This window comes from Lepisma saccharinum, chromosome 16 (assembly GCF_977018435.1).
Source record: "Lepisma saccharinum chromosome 16, izLepSacc3.1, whole genome shotgun sequence".
Lineage (NCBI taxonomy): Eukaryota > Metazoa > Arthropoda > Insecta > Zygentoma > Lepismatidae > Lepisma > Lepisma saccharinum.
Window position 1 is genome coordinate 24643456 of NC_139244.1, and position 12253 is coordinate 24655708.

At 38.1% G+C, this 12253-nt stretch overlaps 1 protein-coding gene and 1 long non-coding RNA gene across 2 annotated transcripts in view; both read left to right on the forward strand.

Annotated features, from left to right (window-relative positions):
• The window catches only part of LOC146000530 (uncharacterized), a 349261-nt gene that overhangs the window by 311079 nt on the left and 25929 nt on the right, over positions 1 to 12253 (forward strand). The window lies entirely within an intron of this gene.
• Positions 753 to 4678, forward strand: LOC145999985 (uncharacterized). Its single transcript, XR_014443449.1, has 3 exons — positions 753 to 831; positions 3114 to 3263; positions 4607 to 4678. It is a non-coding gene; the product is annotated as an uncharacterized LOC145999985 (long non-coding RNA).

The window sequence follows — 12253 nt, forward strand, 5'->3', positions numbered from 1 at the left end:
AACCAGTGGCGGATCCAGAAGTTACAGCTGGGAGGGGCGAATTTCATTCGAATGCCTCACCTCACCGAACCTCAATTCTAACATACACTACACTGCTATATATAAACAACATATTATACTGTAAACAGGAACGAAGCTGATTTTGTGTTCTAGAAGATAGAGAATTTCTTTGCAAAAATAGAGGTCGAGGACTGGAATAGGTGGTTATTATTGTATCATAATGCCTCTTGACCTCCTATTGCCACAATGTAATCTGAATGAGCAGATATGAGAAATATAGTGAATATTCACAGAACACGAAAGCCTATTCCCTCAAGGGGTCTCAGTTCGATTTCATTTTGAAGCATATTGCACAGTGATTCAATACAAATTTAAACTGTAGTGTCAGTTTCGATTAGCTTATCTTGATCATAAGGTTGACTTATTTTATAAATATTATCGAGCCTTTTAAATTTGGGGATAAAAGTCGGAACATTTGAGTCTCAAAAATATCAGGTATAATATCATATCCAAGAACTGGCAGTTGGGAATGGAGATCGCTCCCATCGCCCTCCCAGTGGATCCGCCTGCCACAAAAGTTGTCTAAACCACCCCCACCCCCCAAAGATCGTTGCTTTGTTTAAAGGACATTCACTTTTAGTGTCTTTTGTTGCAAGTCACGCGTCGTATACGGCGCGCTTTTCGTGTGGACCAATCGAAGGACGTCTGGGATAAGCAGGCCCAGAATAGCCTTGCCGTTGACATTGTGTGAGGTCGTCTGTGCCGTGGGCCAGAATAGTTTGTCTGCTGAGTGGGTATTTGAAAGTGAAGATAAGAAAGCAGGATTCGAAGGTAAGTAAGTTCAATAACGTTTTCAATATTTTTACACTGTAAGTTTTCTTTATATATGCTCAGATTGTCCTATCCTAAATGCTTAGACCAAAATGTGTTTCACATTTCGAAATAATGACAGTACACGGTGAGAGGGCACTGTTTAGCATGCAGTGTGAGCCCTTTCAATAGTTCTCGTCCGAAGATTGGCATTCGTCATGGTTTGATTTGATTTGATTGATTCGTTTTATTTTACTTCGCGGTTTGTGCCTCTTGGCTAATTTTGAGAATATGGGGATGAGTGATGAAATTGATGAATGGACATTTACAAACAATCATGCCCAAGCGGGATTTGAACCCGGGACACCTGGCGTCGCAGCTCGACGTGCTAAGACATTTAAATAACTAGCGAAATCACAAATATTACTCTTTATTACTTTGCTCCTCAGGTCGCCTAACTTGAAGATTTTAACAAATGTGAAAATTTTGGGGGTCCTTGTCCCCGCCAATTTACGCCTATGGTTACGGAGACTGAGAAATCATGGTTTAAGTTCGTTTCCGTCCTTCCCACTCCCATTTTTGGAGAGAAATAACTGGAAAACTATAACGATAAAAAATAAAATTTCAAGTGCACAAACGAAATTCTATCCAAGAAGTTGCTTGATTTTTTCTTCCTCCATGATGGGGAGCTTTTAGTTGTTTAGTTTAGTTATTTCAATGGTACAAACGTAATGATTTTGTCCTTCATTTTAAAGTTGGGGGCGAGGGAACTTCAAATATTAATTTAATTTACTCTCAAATCGTTACGGTACAATCGAAAAAATGCGCTGGGATAAAACTGTACGGGCTACCTGAAGTCCCCCCCCCCCAAGTTCAATTTGTGAATACTCGAACTCTGTAATGTTGCAAACGAAAGTAAATGCGATACAATCCGGTACAAACGAAAGATAATCTTACTTTAAACAGAATATGTGGATGTTTGGGGGAACAACGTCACAAAGGTTGACCCTACTACAATTATCACTGCTACTAGGATTCTCTATCATCTTTATTTCTTTCTCCGTTTTCATATGTTTCAATTTTTCTCTGCTCTCTTGGTTCCTCTGTTTCCATTTCCGTTATTCTTCTTTACCTTTTGTCTCTTTCTTTCTACGCTTCCTTCTCTCTTTCCCATTTCCTTCTATTTATGTTCTCTGTCATTCGCTGTCAATGTATCTTCGGTCTCTTTCACCCTCTCTCTTTGTGTTCTTCTGTTCTTGTGTGATTCTCGCTGCGCTGTAAGCAATCCCAATTTTTAACTGTTGGCTATTTGTGTTAGGAAGAGATGGGCCAAAAATATTTCGTTGTGGGCTAGAGCCCCCTTTGGTGTCGACTATTCTGACTGCGACTGGCACCTTCGTTTGGTGTGTGATGTTCCTAAAGTTGTAAAGTAACTTGTTGCGCATAATTCATAATCTTTCGTTATTGGCTGTCGGAACGTACCCCAGAGGGATTTGTAATTGATTTTTAAGTAAAGAGGCCAAAATAATGCAGTGGTATACTGTGGGACGTAAAGTTAATTTGCATGGGAAATATTATTTACAAAACAGGCTTCTGTAAGAGTTTATAAGATTTGTAAGCTGCTGCTTAAACTCCATTCATTCGTTGTAGTCGATTGCATCTAATTCACAATTTTTTAAAGGAAAAAAGACACATTGTAAACAAGGGCGCGGTGGCTCATTCGGTAACGCGTCTGACTACCATGCTCAAGGTCCCGGGTTCGATCCCCGGCCGGTTCAAATCCGGGAACTTTTCTAACGGTGGAAGCGGCCCCGGCGCCTACCCAGCGTCGAATACCATGGGTACCTGGGGGAAACTCTGGGGGGTAAAGGCGGTCAGGGGCGTGATGCTGATCACATCACCCCCACTCACGACCGGATCAAGAAAGTGTGGGGCGTTACCCCCACACCCCCTATACGCCTTCATGGCGTGGTGCTATGCACAGGGGAACACTTTACTTTTTTTTTGTAAACAAGGGCGTGAAAGTTAAATATACCTTGACATTAATTTTCGGGAGCAATGATCGCCTTCCCACATTCAGACGCTGATATTCGTGAGGTTTTCTGTAGTGTGCGTCCATAGTATCTTCTAATTTTCGGTCCTTGGGGGATTCTAAACATTAACAATTTAAGTTAAGAAAACTTACAATTTCAAGCAGCAGCTAGAATTTATTTTAGAGTGTTGTCTTAGATTTCTTTTACACATAAATATGGTTGTGTAACATAAAATTTTAAGTATTATTTTAATTTTCAACTCCTTTTCAGGAATGTGCCATGCATAGAGAGGAGTGAATACGGATAATACCCACAAACACACTCGCCTTAGTTCCAATCTACACTGAACATTTCGCCACTCATCACCGATAGCAGTTTTTCAAGGATCCTGCATGGGTTGGGTTTACACAGATATGCAATGTAAGTAGAGTAGTTCAAATCTAATTTTGTTCTCTTTTCAAGGGAATTTATTATTCATTATTTTCATAAGTTTTAAGCTGTAGGAACTTGAAATGACAGAGGTCTCTTAGGAAGTAAGCTTATATGCTGAGATGGGAGGACCAGTGGCGACCACTATATGTACCCAGGTGTAGCGCACGCTAGAGGTGGTCAGCTAGTATTGAACATTTAGTCATCATAGTGAGTGTGAAAAGAAAATTAAAGTGTCAAAAGTACATGCATACATAAATACATGTATCAAGGAGTCCGAGGTTCCATACTCGGTAGTGGTTCAGATTTCACTTTGAACTTTAGGTGAAGCCCCGATTAGCCTTTCTGTGCATAAAGTGGACTTAAAAACAAATTCAAACAACAAATCTGGAAATAGGAAAGGGTGGGTGGGTGTCTCATAGCTTCGGTTATTTCTGTTTCAAAGGGAGTGTTCGCCACTGGGAAGGACAGTACTAATAGTTATACACAGTGTAGGCTGGAGTGTAAAACTTTGTTGTGACTGTCTTAAGAAGTATTTGGAAATTGATATGGCATACTAATTACACAATGTGTACAGCGAGATGTTAAAATATTACCAGGCAAGTTGTTCATAATTTTCAATATTTTTTGACGTCCCACGTGTATTTAAGGAATTGAACTGCATTGAACTTCTCCGGGAAATATTTATGCATCTCACTCTTTACATACCTTTCCTAATATCTTTGTTACACAATTAATTTCATGGAGGATTAGTGAAAAAAAAAATGGTTGACTAGACCACACAGCAAATATACTTCTGTGTCAGCATCTTTAAGTTCTGAGAATCGATTGCTGCTTGTGTACAATTTAGTGTTCTTGTGGATGTGGGATGAAGTAAGTGATTCATACATTTTATTTGTTTTCTCTTTTCAACTTGCAAAGTGAGGGTCTGTGATGCTACATTTATTGGCTATCAGTTACCCTGTAAAAGCCTACATACAAATTTTGTCTTTGGAAATTAAATTCATTTTGAGATGTTATGTAGAAGAAAACACACAGATAAAGAAATTAATTCATATTTGAAAAGTATCTAAACTTTCATCATTCTGGGTTTCTTTCATTCAATCTTCCACTGTATATATAGACATTCCTTAGGAGAATTTAAATTGCTGGGGGGATCCAAATGATACTAACTTTGCATGATAATTAACTTTTATATGTTAAATCCACTTGAACGCTTCAAATAGTCTTCCATCTATTAAGAAATATAGTTGTACAATAAACTGTTGTATTGAAGAAGTTAAATTTTTGCTACTTTCAAGATTAATCTAATTTAAATTTATTCCTTATTTCAGACATTGAATGCTGTTTAACTAAAATAACCACATCTGATGTTTGAAGATGATCCTGATTTTGTAAATGGAAATGTAAGTAAATAAATCAATTAACCTGTATGTAATCTGAAAATGTCAGAATCACATAAATAGAACTAGGAACGTAAAATATAATGCTGCGTGTGCGAACCATACATACACACCTTTCATTTTGTAATTAAGAATCTTTGGATATGCATTTCCAAAATGCACCTTAGCATAAATATACAAATTATAATCTTATGTATTTCTTTCGTAGCCTACTAAACTTTCAATAGAACTTTATTTCTGCTACTTGAAAACAGAATCATATCCATGCTTTTATTTTTGGAGAGTTGAACTTTCATGTAGCTATGTCTTGTTTCTATAGAAAATATTTAAAATTGTCAAGGGTATGTGTCTCTTGTCTGCTGGGTGAAGGGATGGAATGAGGCATCCACTCACTTCTCCTTCTGGCACTGTGCCTGTTACATGCTAGTATAATGTACAGAATAAATAAAATCTTTTTGCCTTTTCGCTACATGATGTTTACACATACACTTTGACAGGACAGAACTACAGGGTGCGAAATCATTGAAAACTGGTGGGGGAAGAAAGTTCTTAATTTACATTCCCCCTCCGCCCCATGTGTGTATTATTAAAAGTAAATTAATTTGTTACTTTTATACATATCAGATATTGTAAAGCAGCCAACTAATTCCTTTAGTAACTTGGTTAAAGATGTTATAAATTATGAAATAGTTGAAGTGCTTTTATTATGTGTAAGTTTTTGTTTTGTTTGTGCTTTATGTTAATATAAATCAATTAGATTTCATAGTTATAATTTTCTTGCATTCTTGATTTACTTTAATTGTGCGTATTGGTGTAGATTTGTTAATGATTTCTTGAGAGAGAAAGCATTCAATACTCACAACTACACTAATTTGTGTGTGTTTTCGATATTATTCTTAGTACAGTATATTTGAAATTAAAAGTAATTGCTTATCTTTCGTTTGTTATAACAAAAAATCTTCCCCCGGAAATTTTTGGTGGGGGGATTTTTAAGGCCAAGATTGTTGGTGGTGGGAAATCCCCCTGTCCCCCCAGGATTTCGCACCCTGCAGAACTAACAGAAACAAAAGAAAGCTAAAGCTAAACACTCAAAAATTAGTAAAAAAAATATTTTTCACACCAACATTGAATGGTACTGTTTGAGCTCTTAGGCGACACCAGAAAGGTGTTTGTGTGTGTGTATTGGGGGGCAATCCATTGACTTAACTTAATAGTAGAACAAATATTAACAATAAGAATCATGGTTATGATAATAATTTTACAGTAATAACTATTATAACAAAAAAATAAAATTATATTATTATTATTACTATTATTAAATCCTTTGGGAGAACTACTAGATGAATGAATATCAAGTACAACTTTTCCTTATTACTATAATTTTTTTTTTTTTTTTTTTACATTTTACACAGTTAGTGTACTGAAATGCACAGTTATTCTGTTTTATCTTTAAGTTTTAACTTTTCAATAAAAGCTTTCTAAACATTATTTATGTTATAACAACTTCTGCTTTTTGTGACTTGAAATGGCCGATGGCAATTCCAGGGGGTGGGGGGGTCAACGGATATGTTCCACCTCCATCTCCCGACACCGATGTTTGAGCACAAAATATTATCCTAAAGTAATTTCTTACTTTTGAAGATAGTGTGCCATTTCCAGTTATATGCTGTGGCGTGCCCAGTAGTCAGCCCTCATTTCGCTATTTTTTCCTGCCTGTTTATAGCCCCATCATCACCCTCCTTGTATAGGCCCTTGCTTATGAAATAAAAGCATGCATGTTTATATTACCTTTGCATAATAGGGTGACATACTCTTAGTCCCTCCACCTGTTCATTCAATCAGTGGCGCACGCAAGGGGGGTTACTGGGTTTAACCCCCCCCCGAGCTTTAAATATTATGGGAAATGCTGTGTAAAATAAATTGCCAATTTAGTGCTACTGCATTCAATGTAGAAACTGATCAGTATGAGGGCCTCCCCGATGGTGCAGTGGTAGGTCGTTGCCTTGTAATCAAGGGGTCCTGGGTTCGATACCCTGTGGAGGCACATAGTGGTTCGGATCCCACTTTGAACCGCAGGTCCAGTCTCGATTAGCCATATTGTGCATAAAGTGGACTTAAAACACCAAGTCAATCTATCAATTGAGCAGCTTGACTGATTGATTTTGTTTATTTTTCTTCGCATTTCTGCCACTTTTGGGCTAATTGCGAACATGAGGATGAGTGATGATATGATGGAATGGATGAATGGACACTCACAAAGAACACCTGTGCTCAGGCTGGGATTCGAACTCGACACCCCAGGCGTTTTAGCATGCTTTCGTAACCACTCATCCACGAAGGCTGGCTACTCAAGCTTGAATCACTTTGTATGCACACATCACTAGTATACTTTTCAGGGAAGTATTAAGACTCATAAATGTTATAAGTACATTCTAAACTATCACACTCTGACCTAAATGCATTCTTGGTTATATTCTTATTTACTCTTACATTTTTTCTCCTTTCAGATCATGGACGTCTTTCCATACAGACATTTTAAAGGAATACAGCATGCAAATTTTTAGCAATGAAGTAAAATTCCTCTTTTTTTGGATAAAATTGTGAGAACTATGTTGAATTATTGCAAGATGAAATGTACGAATATTGTAAATAAAGTTGAATTTTTTGCTAACTGGTAACTTTATTTCTTCAACCTAATCTTTGGGGCGAAAAAAATTAAGCTCTGTATTTGAAATAGAGTGGTTAAAAATTATGTATATGAACATTTATAACTTCTACTAAATTTGCTCTGCCTTCTTAAGAATGTACATTTTCGTTTCTAATTAATTTATTAAAGTACTGAAATAGGTTCTAAAAGCACCAAAAATCACTCACATTGTAATGATTGTGGCATTGAACTGAGTGTGCAGAACCAACAGCAAAGGAAAGGTAAGGTTGAATTATTGCTTAATGTGTATGCATTTAGTGGCAAGGTAGTATTTTTCAGAGATTATCCCCTTACCATGTATGTATATACTTGCATCCAACGTATACATAAAATTTATCTACGGATATACAAGTATACAGTATTTTGTTGTGTTAAGTATGTCATTTATTTATCCTAGCAATGTATGTGAGCATGAGTGTTGCTTTCCAAACAGTACAGAAAAAAGTTGTTATTTTACAATTAACAGGTGTGACTTCTGAAGATCAATACCCTTCATGTTATATTGTACACTCAAGGACACTTCTGGGTTGTAACAGCACCATTGACTTTCAATTAAATCATTACAACCCAGCAGTGTATGTGACTGTACATATATCCAGTCCCAATTGGCTTCTAAGCATCAAGTGGAAGTCTCAAAAAAGACTTATTGGAAAATATGTATGTACATTAAAAGTTGCGGCTTTTTTGTATGATTTAGAAATCGATACATAATATTCCTTGCAAGCTTCATGTAATTTAGGGATGGCTTGTTCTTCTACATGAATACCTTGGTGAGCGTGCTGCATCTAGTTTCCTCTAAGATTTTTAAGCTTTGTCAAATTTTAATGCTGAATTGAATGGTATTATTTTTATAAAGAAGACAATTAATCACATTAAAATCTGAACGCATTAAATGAAGAAACACTGTTTTCACTGTGATGTCGTATATTACACAATGCAAGAGTTAACATTGCATTTCTCTACTTTGATACATTTGCCATCTGGGAAGAAATTACAATGAAGTTATGATTGCTCTATCTTATTCTGAATTCATATTGGATAAGATAGAAAAGATCTGACTGATTCTTCAAGGTTAAAGGTAAGCATTATTATACTAAACGAAGATCATTTACCTCTTCCTCACGAACCCCTCAAACTCACCGTATGGGAGGAAAAACACACTCTATACTAGGGTGAGAATAACTCACCGTATAGGAGGAAAAACACACTCTATACTAGGGTGAGAAAACTCACCCTTATGGGAGGAAAAACACACTCTATACTAGGGTGAGAAAACTCACCCTTATGGGAGGAAAAACACACTCTATACTAGGGTGAGAAAACTCACCCTTATGGGAGGAAAAACACACTCTATACTAGGGTGAGAAAACTCACCCTTATGGGAGGAAAAACACACTCTATACTAGGGTGAGAAAACTCACCCTTATGGGAGGAAAAACACACTCTATACTAGGGTGAGAAAACTCACCCTTATGGGAGGAAAAACACACCCTATACTAGGGTGAGAAAACTCACCCTTATGGGAGGAAAAACACACTCTATACTAGGGTGAGAAAACTCACCCTTATGGGAGGAAAAACACACTCTATACTAGGGTGAGAAAACTCACCCTTATGGGAGGAAAAACACACTCTATACTAGGGTGAGAAAACTCACCCTTATGGGAGGAAAAACACACTCTATACTAGGGTGAGAAAACTCACCCTATGGGAGGAAAAACACACTTTATACTAGGGTGAGAAAAACTCACCCCAATATGGGGTGTGGAAACTCACCTTTTGGGGACGTCTATTTGTGACAAGCCAAACTCACCCCAAAAGGTGAGTTTCCACACCTTTATTTTTTTCAGTGTAGGAGTGTCTGTCTGTGCTTAATATTCCTAACGATTAACATGTTAACTTCTCATTCTAGTCACAACGATGCGCATGCGCTCACGAAAAAACAGTTGCGTGTTTTAAATTACCAGACACATTGTTACATTTTAACGGTGGAATGTTTTTGGTAACTTCTCTTCGTACAATTACAAAAACATTCGCGTTTTACAATTCGAAAAGATTTTGAAGCAAATTTAGACGTTAGTCGCACTTCTATGTCTTGTAGCGAACATTCTACCGCAAAATGCAAAGCCAAACGTTCTACTATATCGAACCTGCTCGCGTGGCATTGGCTTATTTGCCGATTGACCAACTTTCACCATTAATGAAGCGATTATTTGACTATTAACCGAATGGTTGAGTAATTTAATTAATTAATAACTAATATGATGCATGCAGCCATGCAGCTAACGCCATCTCCATTTGATGTCACCAAATCTATCCACAGTTTCTGGCGTGGATATATTCAGTGTTGATAATTTATTCATCATAGGATGTAATGAAATGCTGCTGGCAGCAGGAACTTTTTACTACTTTTTTTTCTTTTCGGATGCGTCTACTTTGCAGGCAATTCCTGTTTTATTGGCTCTGGAAATTGCACAGGGATATTTGCTGGGGGAAAGTGATCATTATAAGTAGTGTGTTTCAGAGGAGGGTAATCGTTTTTGAAAACACTCAAAACCAAGGACATTTACTACACGGTAGCCATATTTGTGAAACAACGCTCTTGTATGCAGGTGCAGAATGCTGCTGCTGCCGATTTTGTTGATGTTCGCAATAAGTCTAAGTCTGTCGTTTATCATAACGCGGGTGAAGATGCATTATATAACAGTTGACATCAGAATCAATGTATCGATGTGTATGTATCAGTTTATATGTCTTGAATTGAATCTATATATGTATATACTGCTACTGCCCATGCACCACGGCTATGGGACACAGGGGCTGTTCAAATCAAGGTTGGCAAAATTTGTGTTTTTTCTAAAGGAAACAAAACAGTTTTTTTTTTGTTTCAAACATGTTCTAAATGTTTTAAACAGTGTTTTAAACAAGTACCGATTGTTTTAAACAAATAAAACGTTAAAAACATAATGCCAAGAAGACTTATTTTCTAAGAATAATGTTTAATAAGGAATCCATTAATCGTCCAAGGATGGAAACTCTTGACTAACGTCTTAAAATACACATTTATGTTAGTCTTAAATCTCGCATGTAGGTTGTTCGAGAAGCTTCAACTAGTCCAGAGTTGCCAGGCCCCACTCAGTCCCCGTGGTAACAACTCTGTCTTTTTTAATACGACATTTTATCGTGAATGCAACTTAATATTGACATCAACAACTATGTGCAGCAGTATGTTATGTGAGGAACAAAACTGTTTCGTCCACGTAGTGTTCAATTTTAAATGTGTTTTAAACACTGTAAAAGAAAACATAGTAAGGTGTGTTAAACGTGGGTCACGGGTATTTATCACGATATGTTTATTTATTTGCAGCCACTGAACAGATTTCTATGCAGAGTAAACAAAATGGCACGGATTGAATGAAAGGCAAAGTTAAATTCAAAACATGCAAAAAACCACAGACTATAAAACATCAAGTATCAAAATGCGTTTTAAACAAGTCTGAAAAAAACTGTTTAAAATACTTTGTTTTAAACGTTTTAAACATTTGTGAAAGAAGCAAAGCCGTGTGTTTTAAACGTTCGAAACAACTGGCTTAAAACACTTTCGTTTTAAACATGCGAACCCAAATGTATATATTTTTTTGATCCCGTTTCCGGTCTAGGTCTATGGCTGGAGAGAATGGATTCGCGCATGCGCAGATCGTTTTGTCGCAAGCCACTCTACGCGAGACCAAATGCTACATGATTTGCATCATTTTACTTCGCTTTTCTTCCACTTTTGGCTAACCGCGAAGATGAGGATGAATGATGATAAGAAGAAATGGATAAAGGGACAATCACAAACATGAAGGGACGACGCAACACGATCCCCGTAATCAAGAGGTCTCGGGTTCGATTCCCGGTGGAGGCACATAGTGGTTCGGATCCCACTTTGAACTGCAGGTCCAGTCCCGATTAGCCTTACTGTGCATTAGGTGGACTTAAAACACCAACTGAACTGAAACAACAGAATCCCCACAGAAGATTATAATAGCTGTTAGTCCAGGCGCCTTGTATACGTGGATGGGATGTTGGCATTTGGGCGTCTTCCTCTCTCTCTCTCTCTCTCTCTCTCTCTGGCGTTATAGTCTGTGCTTTTACGTTCAAGAAGCCCCCGTCTGTTGATCTAATGTGTATTTACAAGGTTTGTAAAGAGATTGCTCCAGTAACTCTTAACAAGAAGACCAGTCGAACCAAGGACGTCTAGAGCCAGTCAGCCTCAACCTACTTCAAGTTGAGCATGTGGCAGTAAAAGGGAAACAAAAGCACAACGCATTCCGCAGTCTAGTGGCCACAATCGGCCTGCGCCATCATTATGCAGTGCTTGAAGCTGCTTCAAGGGTTGATAGCTTTCGGAGCGATGACTGGGCCGTTTTCGGCGTCGTCCCTGCGTGTGGGCCACGCGCTTTACGCAATGCTAGCGAAGCAGACGCGGATTGAATCTATACTCTGTCGCAAGTACCTCTGGAGCAAGACCGCGCAAGAAGGGGAGTGGGCGGAGCGAAGCAGTACACGCTGCTTGAACGACTGGTAACTGTACCCCCCTCTCAGCAATCCCGTTCCCTCTCACGTGTAGTGTTGTCCACGGGACGAGACGGGACAGGCTTTTAAAAATTCGAGACGAGACGAGATTGATCATGTGTCCGAGACAAACTAATATTTTCGAGACGAGACAGCATTTCCGCGAGACGAGACAGGCCAAAGTCTCGTCTCGTGGGCAACACTACTCACGTGGTCATTGGTAGGACCGTCTCGGGTCACTACTTGCGCAGAGACTTCTGCGCTTGCTCCAGAGACAGGCGGGACAGATTGTAGCTGATCCAAGTAGCGCCAACG